The sequence below is a fragment of the Pimephales promelas genome, chromosome 4 (assembly GCF_988280905.1).
Source record: "Pimephales promelas chromosome 4, fPimPro1.hap1.1, whole genome shotgun sequence".
Classification (NCBI taxonomy): Eukaryota; Metazoa; Chordata; class Actinopteri; order Cypriniformes; family Leuciscidae; genus Pimephales; species Pimephales promelas.
The window spans coordinates 861,400-872,500 of NC_142772.1; the positions used below are offsets into that span (position 1 = coordinate 861,400).

General features: G+C 37.3%; 1 long non-coding RNA gene across 1 annotated transcript in view; it reads right to left on the reverse strand.

Annotated features, from left to right (window-relative positions):
* Nucleotides 1-1,101: 1,101 nt before the first annotated feature.
* The window catches only part of LOC148981530 (uncharacterized), a 16,609-nt gene continuing 6,609 nt past the window's right edge, over nt 1,102-11,101 (reverse strand). Inside the window, exons 2-3 of the long non-coding RNA XR_016168207.1 lie at nt 3,997-4,037; nt 1,102-1,874 (exon numbers count right to left, since the gene is read on the reverse strand). This is a non-coding gene — a long non-coding RNA (uncharacterized LOC148981530). The remainder of the gene's footprint in view (nt 1,875-3,996; nt 4,038-11,101) is intronic.

Genomic DNA, 11,101 nt, shown 5'->3' on the forward strand with positions numbered 1-11,101 from the left:
TATATGAAGTATATATATATATATATATATATACTGTATGTGCAAATATTTCTTAAATGTGTACGCATATGTGTGTATTTATATATATTTACATAATGCTTAACGCTTTAAATAAAAACATAACGCTTCATTATATAAGATCTTTATACACCACTAAAAACATAGATATGTATATGATATTGCATTTCTGTCAGCAGATCCTCCTAAATATTACACACTGCAAATAAATCATACAAAGAGTATGATAAATATAAGAGAATAATAAACATTATTGCCCAGAGCTAAATAAAGACAAATACTGACAACAACAGTGTATTGTGTAAATCATTAGATACAAATAGTACACTCTACTCAACCCAAATTTAGGTCAAATATGGACAAACCCAAATGTTGGGTTAAAAATGTAATTACAAAAATGACAGATAAAAGTGAAAGTTGAAGTTGGGTTATAATTTTAAATGACATTTTTAACCCAACATTTGGGTTTGTCCATTTGACCCAAATTTGGGTTAAAACCCAGCATTTTTTGGAGTGGAAGTAAATGCATTTGATAACACTTTACAATAAGGTTAATTATCCCACAACAATGAACAATATTTCTACAACATCTTAGTTAATGTTAACATTTACTAAAGCACTTTTTAAGATCTAAAGTTGCATCTGTTATCAGATGCCGTGAAAACACTTTATTCATGCACTAAATAATGTTAATAAATGAGAACTTGTTATAAAGTGCACATAAGGGGCAAATTATTGTCCAGAGGAAAATAAAGTAAAAGAAGAAATAAGTGACAGTAAATATATGCAACTGTGCAAATCAAATAGAGTAAGAAGTTTAAAGTTAACTGAACAATCTACTTCTACATCTTAATGGCAACATTTACTCAAAAATTGCATTTGCTAACATGTTCACATAAAAATGTATATTGCTTATTGTTTGTTCATGCATGAAATACTCTAAAAAAATGCTGGGTTGTTTTAACCCAACTTTGGGTCAAATATGGACAAACCCAGCAATTGGGTTCAATTTTTAAATACATTTTTAACCCAACATTTGGGTTTGTCCATATTTGACCCAAAGTTGGGTTAAAACGACCCAGCATTTTTAGAGTGTATATGCAATTGTGCAAATCACTAGAAACAAATATAAGACGTAAATGCATAGCTTTTAACGATAAAGTTTTAAGTTAACGACATTAACAAAGATGCTGTAGAAGTATTGTAGTTCATGCTGTATTTACTGAAACAAGTTTTTAAGATCAAAAGTATAAATATACAGCCTATACATTGATGCAGTAAATAACGTTACGAGTTTATTGTTCGTGCATCTTCCCGTGCGTGTGCGTAAACAGGAGAAGTGAGCAGCGCGGTGTCGTCCGCTGGTCAGAGGTTGAGCGGGACGGTCCTGACACCAGCTCTCCATTGTGTGTGTGTCATAATCAATCACGCCTGTGAATGGAGTGTGTTGTGCGGGGAAGGAGGGCACCAATCACACGCCTCATTAAACAGGCTTGGTTCCTCAACGTAGATCCGCCATCCCAGAACTGTTGAGCAGACCTCAGGAGTCTCTGGACCGGTCCGGATGAGGAGGAACCAAGGGTTATCTCTCGTCGAGTTCATGCCGGGGCGTCTGTTGACCCGTACGGCCCTCGGACGAGCGCAGTAAACTCTCATTGTTCTGAAAGTGTGTCCATCTGGCAGGTTTCAGTGGCTTCTGGAGCAGCTGGAGAAACTGTCCAACCGCTCTCCTGAGCGTCCAACGAGAGCTGACCGTTCACAGGGTCATCGGGTCGAGACCGCCGGGCCTTTTGTTCAGCCGTGGCCGACTGTAACTGTCTGGAGGAGATTAGCCGCGGTGCGCAACCCTGTAAAAGCTGACAGTGATACGGATCACACTCCGGGATTCACTGCAATTATTCCTGTCCATGTGGACGAGGTGTTCGACGCCACTTTATTTTAAGGGGACGTAGTCCAATTCAATACATCAGAGTAAGGGTTTGGTTTAGGGTTAGTTACATGTGCATCATTTACACTCTAAAAAAAAGTTGGGTTGTTTTAGCCCACTTTTGGGTAAAATGTGGATGAACCCAAACATTGGGTTAAAATGTAACCCAACAAGATGGGTTTGTCTATGCTAGAGTTAAAACAAACCAGCATTTTTTACTATAGAGTTAGAGTTTGGTTTAGGGTCAGCTACATGTGGACACACCCAAACATTGGGTTAAAAATGTAACCCAATGGCTGGGTTGGTCTATATTTGAGTTCTATAGCGTTTTTTACTATAGAGTTAGGGTTTGATTTAGTTAGTTACATGTAATTATGCAGAATTTACACTCTAAAAAAATGTTGGGTTGTTCAAACCCAATTTTGGGTAAACTGTGGACAAACCCAAACATTGGGTTAAAAATGTAACCCAACGGCTGGGATGGTCTATATTTGAGTTATACAGCATTTTTTACTATAGAGTTAGAGTTTGGTTCAGGGTCAGCTACATGTGGACACACCCAAACATTGGGTTAAAAATGTAACCCAATGGCTGGGTTGGTCTATATTTGAGTTATACAGCATTTTTTACTATAGAGTTAGGGTTTGATTTAGTTAGTTACATGTAATTATGCAGAATTTACACTCTAAAAAAATGTTGGGTTGTTCAAACCCAATTTTGGGTAAACTGTGGACAAACCCAAACATTGGGTTAAAAATGTAACCCAACAGCTGGGTTTGTCCACTCTATACTATAACTCTATAGTAAAAATGCTGAGTTGTTTTAACTCAAATATAGACCAACCCAGCCGTTGGGTTACATTTTTAACCCAATGTTATATTTGATTTAAAACAACCCAGCATTTTTTACTATAGAGTTAGGGTTTGGGTTAGTTACTTGTAATTATCCATAATTTACTGTTATTACCATAGTAACCATGTCACCTTAAAATAAAGTGTTACCCACTTTACTTAAAAAAAAAAAACACTTTTATTCACCTTGGATAAACACTGCTCGGTTGTTTTAACCCAAATTTGGGTCAAATGTGGACAAACCCAAACATTGGGTTAAAAATGTAACCCAACAGCTGGGTTTGTCTATATTTGAGTTAAAACAACCCAACATTTTTTAGAGTTAGGGTTTGTTATTACCATAGTAACCATGTCACCTTAAAATAAAGTGTTACCCATTTTACTTTAAAAAAAATACTTTTATTTACCTAGGATAAACACTGCTGGGTTGTTTTAACCCAAATTTGGGTCAAATATGGACTAACCCAAAAGTTGGGTTAAAAATGTAATTTAAAATTTGACTAACTTCAACTTTCACTTTCAACTGTACTTTTTTAAATTACATTTTTAGCCCAACATTTGGGTTTGTCCACATTTGACCCAACTTTGGGTTGAACCAACCCAGCATTGTTTAGAGTGAAATAATGCTTAAATCCGAGTCACAGTAAAGACATGTATGATGTCACAAGATTCTATTTCAAATAAACACTGTTCTTTTGAACCTTCTATTGATCAAACAATCAAATTAAATAACTATATGTATTTACTATTGAGTTAGGGTTAGTTGTAATTATGCATAATTTACTGTAATTACTATAGTACTATAGAAAAACCTTAAAGTAAAGTGTTGATCACTGTGATTCGTTGTTTCAGTGCAATTGACAGTGGATTTTGTGTATGGTTACACTTTATATTAAGATGACGTAGTAAAATTAAATAATGTATTTACTACACTCTAAAATTGCTGGGTTGTTTTAACCCAACTTTGCGTCAAATATGGACAAACCCAAATGTTGGGTTAAAAATGTAATTAAAATATTTAACCCAATGGCTGGGTTTGTCCACATTTGACCCAAAGTTAAAACAACCCAGCAATGTTTCGAGTGTTTAGTAGTGTTACGGTTCGAGTTTGGTTTAGAGTTAGTTAATTATGCATAATTTACTGTTATTACTAGTAAATAAATACTATAGTAATTATGTCACCTTAAAATGAAGTGTTACCTGTCCGCTGTTCTTTTGAACTTTCCATTGATCAAAGAATCCTGTAAAAAAAAACAATGTATCTCAGATTTCACAAAGATATGAAACACTGATAATAATCATAAATGTTTGTTGATCATCAGATCACCATATTCGAGTGATTTCTGAAGGGTCATGTGACATGATGCTGGACATATTACACTTATATATTCACATAGAAAACAGATGATTTCCACTGGAATTTATTAATAAATGCAGCCTTGCTGAGACTCCAAACCGCTGAACGAACGCTGGTGCAAATAAGATGAAAACACAGACTTGATTATGGACAAAAGAGCATCACGTGTGTGTTTACAGACTCTTGACACTAAAGTCTCTGCGCTCTTCAGTTCTCCTAATATTGAGATGCTAATGATGAAGCACAAAAGGCCGAACGCCACAACTGCCACCCAGAACAATGGCCTTTAGCTCACGACTCGACACATTTACGGCCCAGCATGTGTCGCTCGCTTCATCCACAACAACACCAGACACAACTGTCCGTCCTGGAGGAATCCCTGCGCTCCTTTAGTCCCCCGTGACCCTCCAGACCCCGTCTTTATGTCCAGGAGTTTGTCTAAAAGAGCAAAAACAACACACGGCAGGCCAGACGCATTACGAGAGGTCAGAGGTCAAAGCCCTTAGGAGAAGTTAACACATCCTTCTGTCTAGGTGGTCTGATCTGAGACCTGCACAAAACTATCAGAGAAGGACAAACGTCCAAAACATTCACATTTCACTCCAAAAAGAACGAACGCGAACACATAAAGAGAACAAACGGCGTTTACTGTTATTATCATGGCAGTTCAGCCGCACGTCCTCCTCCGGACGTCATCACGTATGTTGTGCCGATGATAGTTTGTAATTGTCATTAGATTCTTATTGCTGGAATAAAGTGAAATCAGAATTAATTAAAAGCAGTGGGGAGGGAGAATTTATAGTCATTGAAACACATTAAAATAAAACATTAAAAAGTTCTAATAACAACTAAAGTTAATCACACATACAAACTAATAAAACTTTAAGTCCCACGTAGTCAATTAATTCATCCTTTAAATATTTGTTCACAGAAATTACATCTTTAAACATTTTATCCTTGAAAAATGCCTTAAAATATCTTGAATGTAACTCGACGCCTTCGCCTCATTTAGTATGCGCGGTTCTGAATATGCAAATGAGCTCCGCCTCCACTCAGGGATCCACAGGTTGACGATCACACGTTGATCTGATTGGTTACAAGGTGGTTTGTGACGTCGCGATTTCAAAGCGTGTTTTTGAGACTGTCTTTGGTTCACTGCAGTTTTAAGGAGGAAATACTCATCAATGCTGTCCACTAATCAACACACACATGGTGTATAAGCGGATTAAACACACCACATACACACATAAACAACATTAAAAGCTTGCTTTTCACCACAGGGGGACTTTGAAAAGCACAAAAAGTAATGTGAAATATTAACAGTATTGATGACGTTTTCATGAACATATTCAATGTCGTTTGTCTGTATATGTCAATCATGCAAAAATGTCCCACAAACGAAATTACCAAAATCCAGTCATGCATTATCATTCATCATTTTATTTTTTAATATATTTAGGCTTTTTATGTAAATCACGTGTTTAAAGCAAAAGCTTTAACCTCCACGTCTCCGCCAATGTCATCTGAGCTAATGATGGATGACACGCATCAGCTCGGAAATTAATGTATTTATTATTTGTAATTTATCAGCTTCCTAATCACGCCGTGTGTCAGTGGATCCGGACGGATGGGCTCCGGGGTCAGAAACACACATTTATCATATTTATATGTCATTATTGCAGAGCCACTCTTGATTAGAAAACCATTCATCCGCCGCTCTCGCGATCACATGTTAATGAACATTAGTTTAAAACACAAGCCGGATTACGGCAACATTGCTAATTTACATCCGTCATGGTTTTGATGGGATTGTTTCCTCGCGTGTGTGTTGGGAAGAGGAGGTGGTCTGGGTCGAGAGGGGGACGTGTCGTGTTTTTCTTTTCTTTCCACGGACAGCAGGATTTGGGAATCACACGTCTCGCGACCCATAATCCCACAGTCTCAGACTCATGACCCACTTTCCTGGAGGAGACCAAACAATACAACTCCTGACTTCAATATCCACCGTTGCTCATCCTCATCCTCACCCGTCAAATGCTTCTCTGACTCGGTATTTTGTCTCGTTTCCAGTCCAAACATTCAAAGTTCTTAAATCAAGATGCATTTACTAGATGAGTAAAATGCCATGTCTTGTTTATGGGGAATATATATCAAAACAAAGCCAGTTTTTGCTTAAAAACGGCAAAATGATCCGCCAATGGGGTCAGAAAAATAATCTTAATTCAAACAGAAAGAATTTTTTTCTCACCCATTGGCAGATCATTTGCATGTTTTAAGCAAAAACTCACTTTATTTTGATTTATTTCTCCAGAAAACAAGACATAATGTCTTATGGCATTTTACTCCCTTAGTAAATGCATCTTGATTTCAAAATTTGGAGATGTTTGGACTGAAAACAAGACGAAAATGCTAAGAATATATATATATATATATATATATATATATATATATATCCAGTGTGAGATCAAATACAGAAGCAGATACACTTATGCATTCATCAAAAGCGATGTATTGCAGAAGCTTTTATCTGAAGTGACTTGCATTGCATTCAAGCTATATTTCATCATTTCATGCATTGTATTTTCCCACCTAAACTCATATTCTTTGTAGTATTTGTTAACATTAGTGGACAACACAAATGCTCATTATTAAAATTAAATGATATTGCACAGATACAACTTTTGATTTTAATTATGTGTTCGTATAAAGAGCAATTTAAGTTCGTATTTTTTCGATTGGCATTACATCAGATTAATAAATGCATTCAAATTATTTTGTATGTAAATTCAAGTTGTTCAGATGTCAAAAATTGTAATGTTAAAAGATCAACAACCTTATTTTAAAGTGTTATCCAGTACTATTCACCTCATGCATTCACTAGGAGCTAAGTTCAGAAACACATGACACAACATATACATTTAATATTAATGAACTACTATAGGATTAGGGTTAGGGTTTGGTGCTGTAATTATGCATCATTTACTGCATTACTTCAGCAAGTAAATTGACACTGTAAAATAAAGAGCTGTAAATCAGGATTTCTCTGACAGATCGTACAGTTGAAGTTTAGCATTAAAGGAGTTCACAGTGTTTTTATGTTGATGCTTCTGAGAAAAACTCAGGATTTCTGGGATCCCATTCAATTCCTTCTGATAATCCAGCATTTAGCGCAGATCATCCATCGACACGAAGGGATAAAAGACGCTTCTTTATGGAAGTGGGACAGGCACAAGACAAACACGAGCTGGTGTTGCGCAGACAAGCTGCTTTGCTCTGGTTTAGCAACACCATAGCGACCACCCAGACTGCCTCAGCAACTGCTTAGCCAACACCTAGAATACTTTGCATGACACCACAGCAACCTCCAATAACACCATAGCAACACCCTACCAACCACCTAGAACACCTTATCAACTGCCTAGCTACACCCTAGCAACCACACATGATACCCTAGCAACCACCCATAACACTCTAGCAACCACCTAGTAACACCATCACAACCACCCAGAACAAACCTAAAAATCACCTAGCAACACCATAGCAACCAGCCAGACTACCTTAGAAACCACCTGGTAACACCCTAGCAACCTACCATAACACCATAGCAACGCCCTACCACCTAGAACACCTTATCAACTGCCTAGCCACACATGATACCCTAGCAACACCATAGCAACCACCCAGAACACTCTAGCAACCACCTAGTAACACCATCGCAACCATCCAGAATGAACCTAGAAACCACCTAGCAACACCATAGAAACCAGCCAGACTACCTTAGAAACCACCTGGTAACACTCTAGCAACCTACCATAACACCATAGCAACTGCCTAGCCACACCCAAGCAACCACACATGATACCATAGCAACACCAAAGCAACCACCCAGAACACTCTAGCAACCACCTAATAACACCATCGCAACCATCCAGAACAAACCTGGAAACCACCAAGCAACACCATAGCAACCAGCCAGACTAGCTTAGAAACCACCTGGCAACACTCTAGCAACCTACCATAACACCTTAGCAACGCCCTACCAACCACCTAGAACACCTTATCAACTGCCTAGCCACACCCAAGCAACCACACATGATACCCTAGCAACACCATAGCAACCACCCAGAACACTCTAGTAACACCATCGCAACCATCCAGAACAAACCTAGAAACCACCGAGCAACACCATAGCAACCAGCCAGACTACCTTAGAAACCACCTGGCAACACTCTAGCAACCTACCATAACACCATAGCAACGCCCTACCAACCACCTAGAACACCTTATCAACTGGCAACATCCAAGCAACCACACGATACCCTAGCAACACCATAGCAACCACCCAGAACACTCTAGCACCCAACCAGTATACCCTAGCAACCACCTATCAACACCATAGCAACGACCGAAGTACAGAGTTTTACCACGGTTCACACCACTCATGTTTTCTTCAGAAAATATACATGTAAATATAAAAATTAATGTGTGCAAAAAAAGAAATGTTTTTTTAAAATATTGTCAGCTTTCATTTTTTTAAACCTTTTAATTTTTTTTTTTATTAATTTTATAAATTTATAAATTTATTTTTATTTCAGTTAATTGCCATGGCAACATTTCTAATCTTTGTGTAAATTTGTTTTAAGTTGAATCTAATATTTAAATTTAATTTCAGCTTACTACATTTTTTTTAAATTCTTTTTACTCATTTAAGTATCAGTGAGACACCATTATATTTTCACTAATTTGAATTATTTGTTGATTATACTGAAATTTAGTTCCATTTTTTGTCATTTTCTTCAAAAGTTATGCCTGTATAAATTTGACTCATCTTTTTCTCCATTTTATAGTTCAACAAGTTTTTTTTTGTTTAATGTTTAAGACACATAAATGCTGCCCAGTATGTACTGACTACAGTGAGAGGCGTGTGAGCCGGACGGATCGCTGTGCTGGTTTGGCTCCATCTGCTGAAACATGAGTTAGTCAGAAGGTTACTTTTGTGATGGTAAACCCGCTGCCATGGCAACGGCGGTAACCGTATCCGCTCGAGTCTCTTCAGCATCTGCTCTTCTCCACAGGTAACGCAACACGCCAGAAAATACACACCATCCCGAGCTCTTATTGATTCAATCATACATTTGTGAAGTGTCTAACATTACAGAAAACAGTAAATCTCTCTCTCTCTTCGCTCGTGGAACTCACTGGAAAAGAATTCACACAGTATTTTCGGCATTGAGATCCTCTGCTGACGCTTACACACACACTGATGACAAGACTGGTGTTTCTCTGGTGGTGGCGTCAGTCCTCTCCACTGACACACGCTTCATATGGATTACACTTTCAGTCCTAAACTCACGATTGCATCACTTGCATTAACAAGTGTTTTCCCCACACAAGTGTTGTTGTCCACGGAGCAAATCACATTTCAGATTGTTTTACCCGCATTCAGAAAGTGCATTTCTGACACACTAAACAAATGTGGAACGTCAAGTTCAGAAAAGATTAAAATAGTGCAATATGTTTTGTAAAATGTGACACTGCCCATAGGGGAAGGAGCCTGCTAAAGTCCCCCTGTGTTGAAAATCAAGTGTTTAATGTTGTTTATGTGTGGTGTTTTTAATCGCCCTTAATCCTGTAATTGTGGACAAATGTGGGCACAGAGGACTCGGGTGTGATCCTCATTTTTATTTATTATAAATGTTATATCACTGTCTTCGATAAAGTTTTGTCTATCCATTTTTTGGGGGTATTTTTTGAATTTATTTACTTCAAAAAGTACCATATTTTCTATGTAAATGATGCTTATTTTTATGTTTTATTTTTTTTAACTACATTAAAATATCATTCCAATACGTTAGCTATAAAACCTAAAGATGAAGTGACTTTGCTGTCTTATTTTGGCTTATTTTAGAATGCTCTGAATTACTGTTTTTCCCATTCATTTGCCCATTTTTGACCCAAATACAAGATTAAGGAGTTTTTCCACCAACTTAACATTGTAGAATTGAGTCATTGTGTGTTCAGGAGGCAAACTTAGGAAAAGTAGCCAAGTCTTGTACCGCTCAGATCAAGGGACGTATTTTTTTTTTTTAAATAAATCAAAACTATTATTTTGCCCATCATTTGTCCAGAATACGGTTTTAGGGTTAAAACTGCAGCAAACCAAAAACACGCTTTGAAATCGCTGGCGTTTCTGACGTCACAAACGGCGCTCATTTGCATATTCATAGAACCGCGCATACTAAATGAGCCGAGGGTGTTCAGTTACATTCAAGCTATTTTAAGACATTTTAAGACAAGGATAAAATGTTTTAATATGATATTTTGGAGATTAAAGAGGAGTTTGAAGTGATAAAATGATGTACTAGACGGACTTTCCATTATCATTCTTCAAACCTTTTTGACAAGGTTTTTAATGACAATTTAACTTTGAACAAATCTTCTATTAATTAACATAACTGTGTTCATAACCTTACCAGAATGTTTGCCGAAGATTCTGCATGACAATTTGCTTTTATTATTTTTTAGTCTCTGCTGTTTGTGAGCCATCAAAACATCATCATTTAAAGCTAATCTTCAGTAGTTCCCAGTAGAAGAAAATCTTGTGATCCTATCAAGATATGACATCATTTCGTCTTGTTTTGCAGCCCATAAAAACAAGAGGCAGAAAAACAAGCACAAGGAGGCAAAACAATAAGCATAATAATAATACAATAAAGTAAAAACAATACGGATTATGTTAAGATGCGTAAATCACGCCAGCGCATTTGAAATTCATCCCCATCCGTTGATCCCCAAGTCCACTATATTTTGTCTTTTGCACACGAGGGTCAATATCTCGTTTAGCGCGCGCGGGAAACTTCTCTAGTCAGATTACAGCATCGGGCGGGAACGCGAAACGCGCATTAACCGCACTGCGACTCAAGGCAAAATGGCCATTAGCCTAAAGAG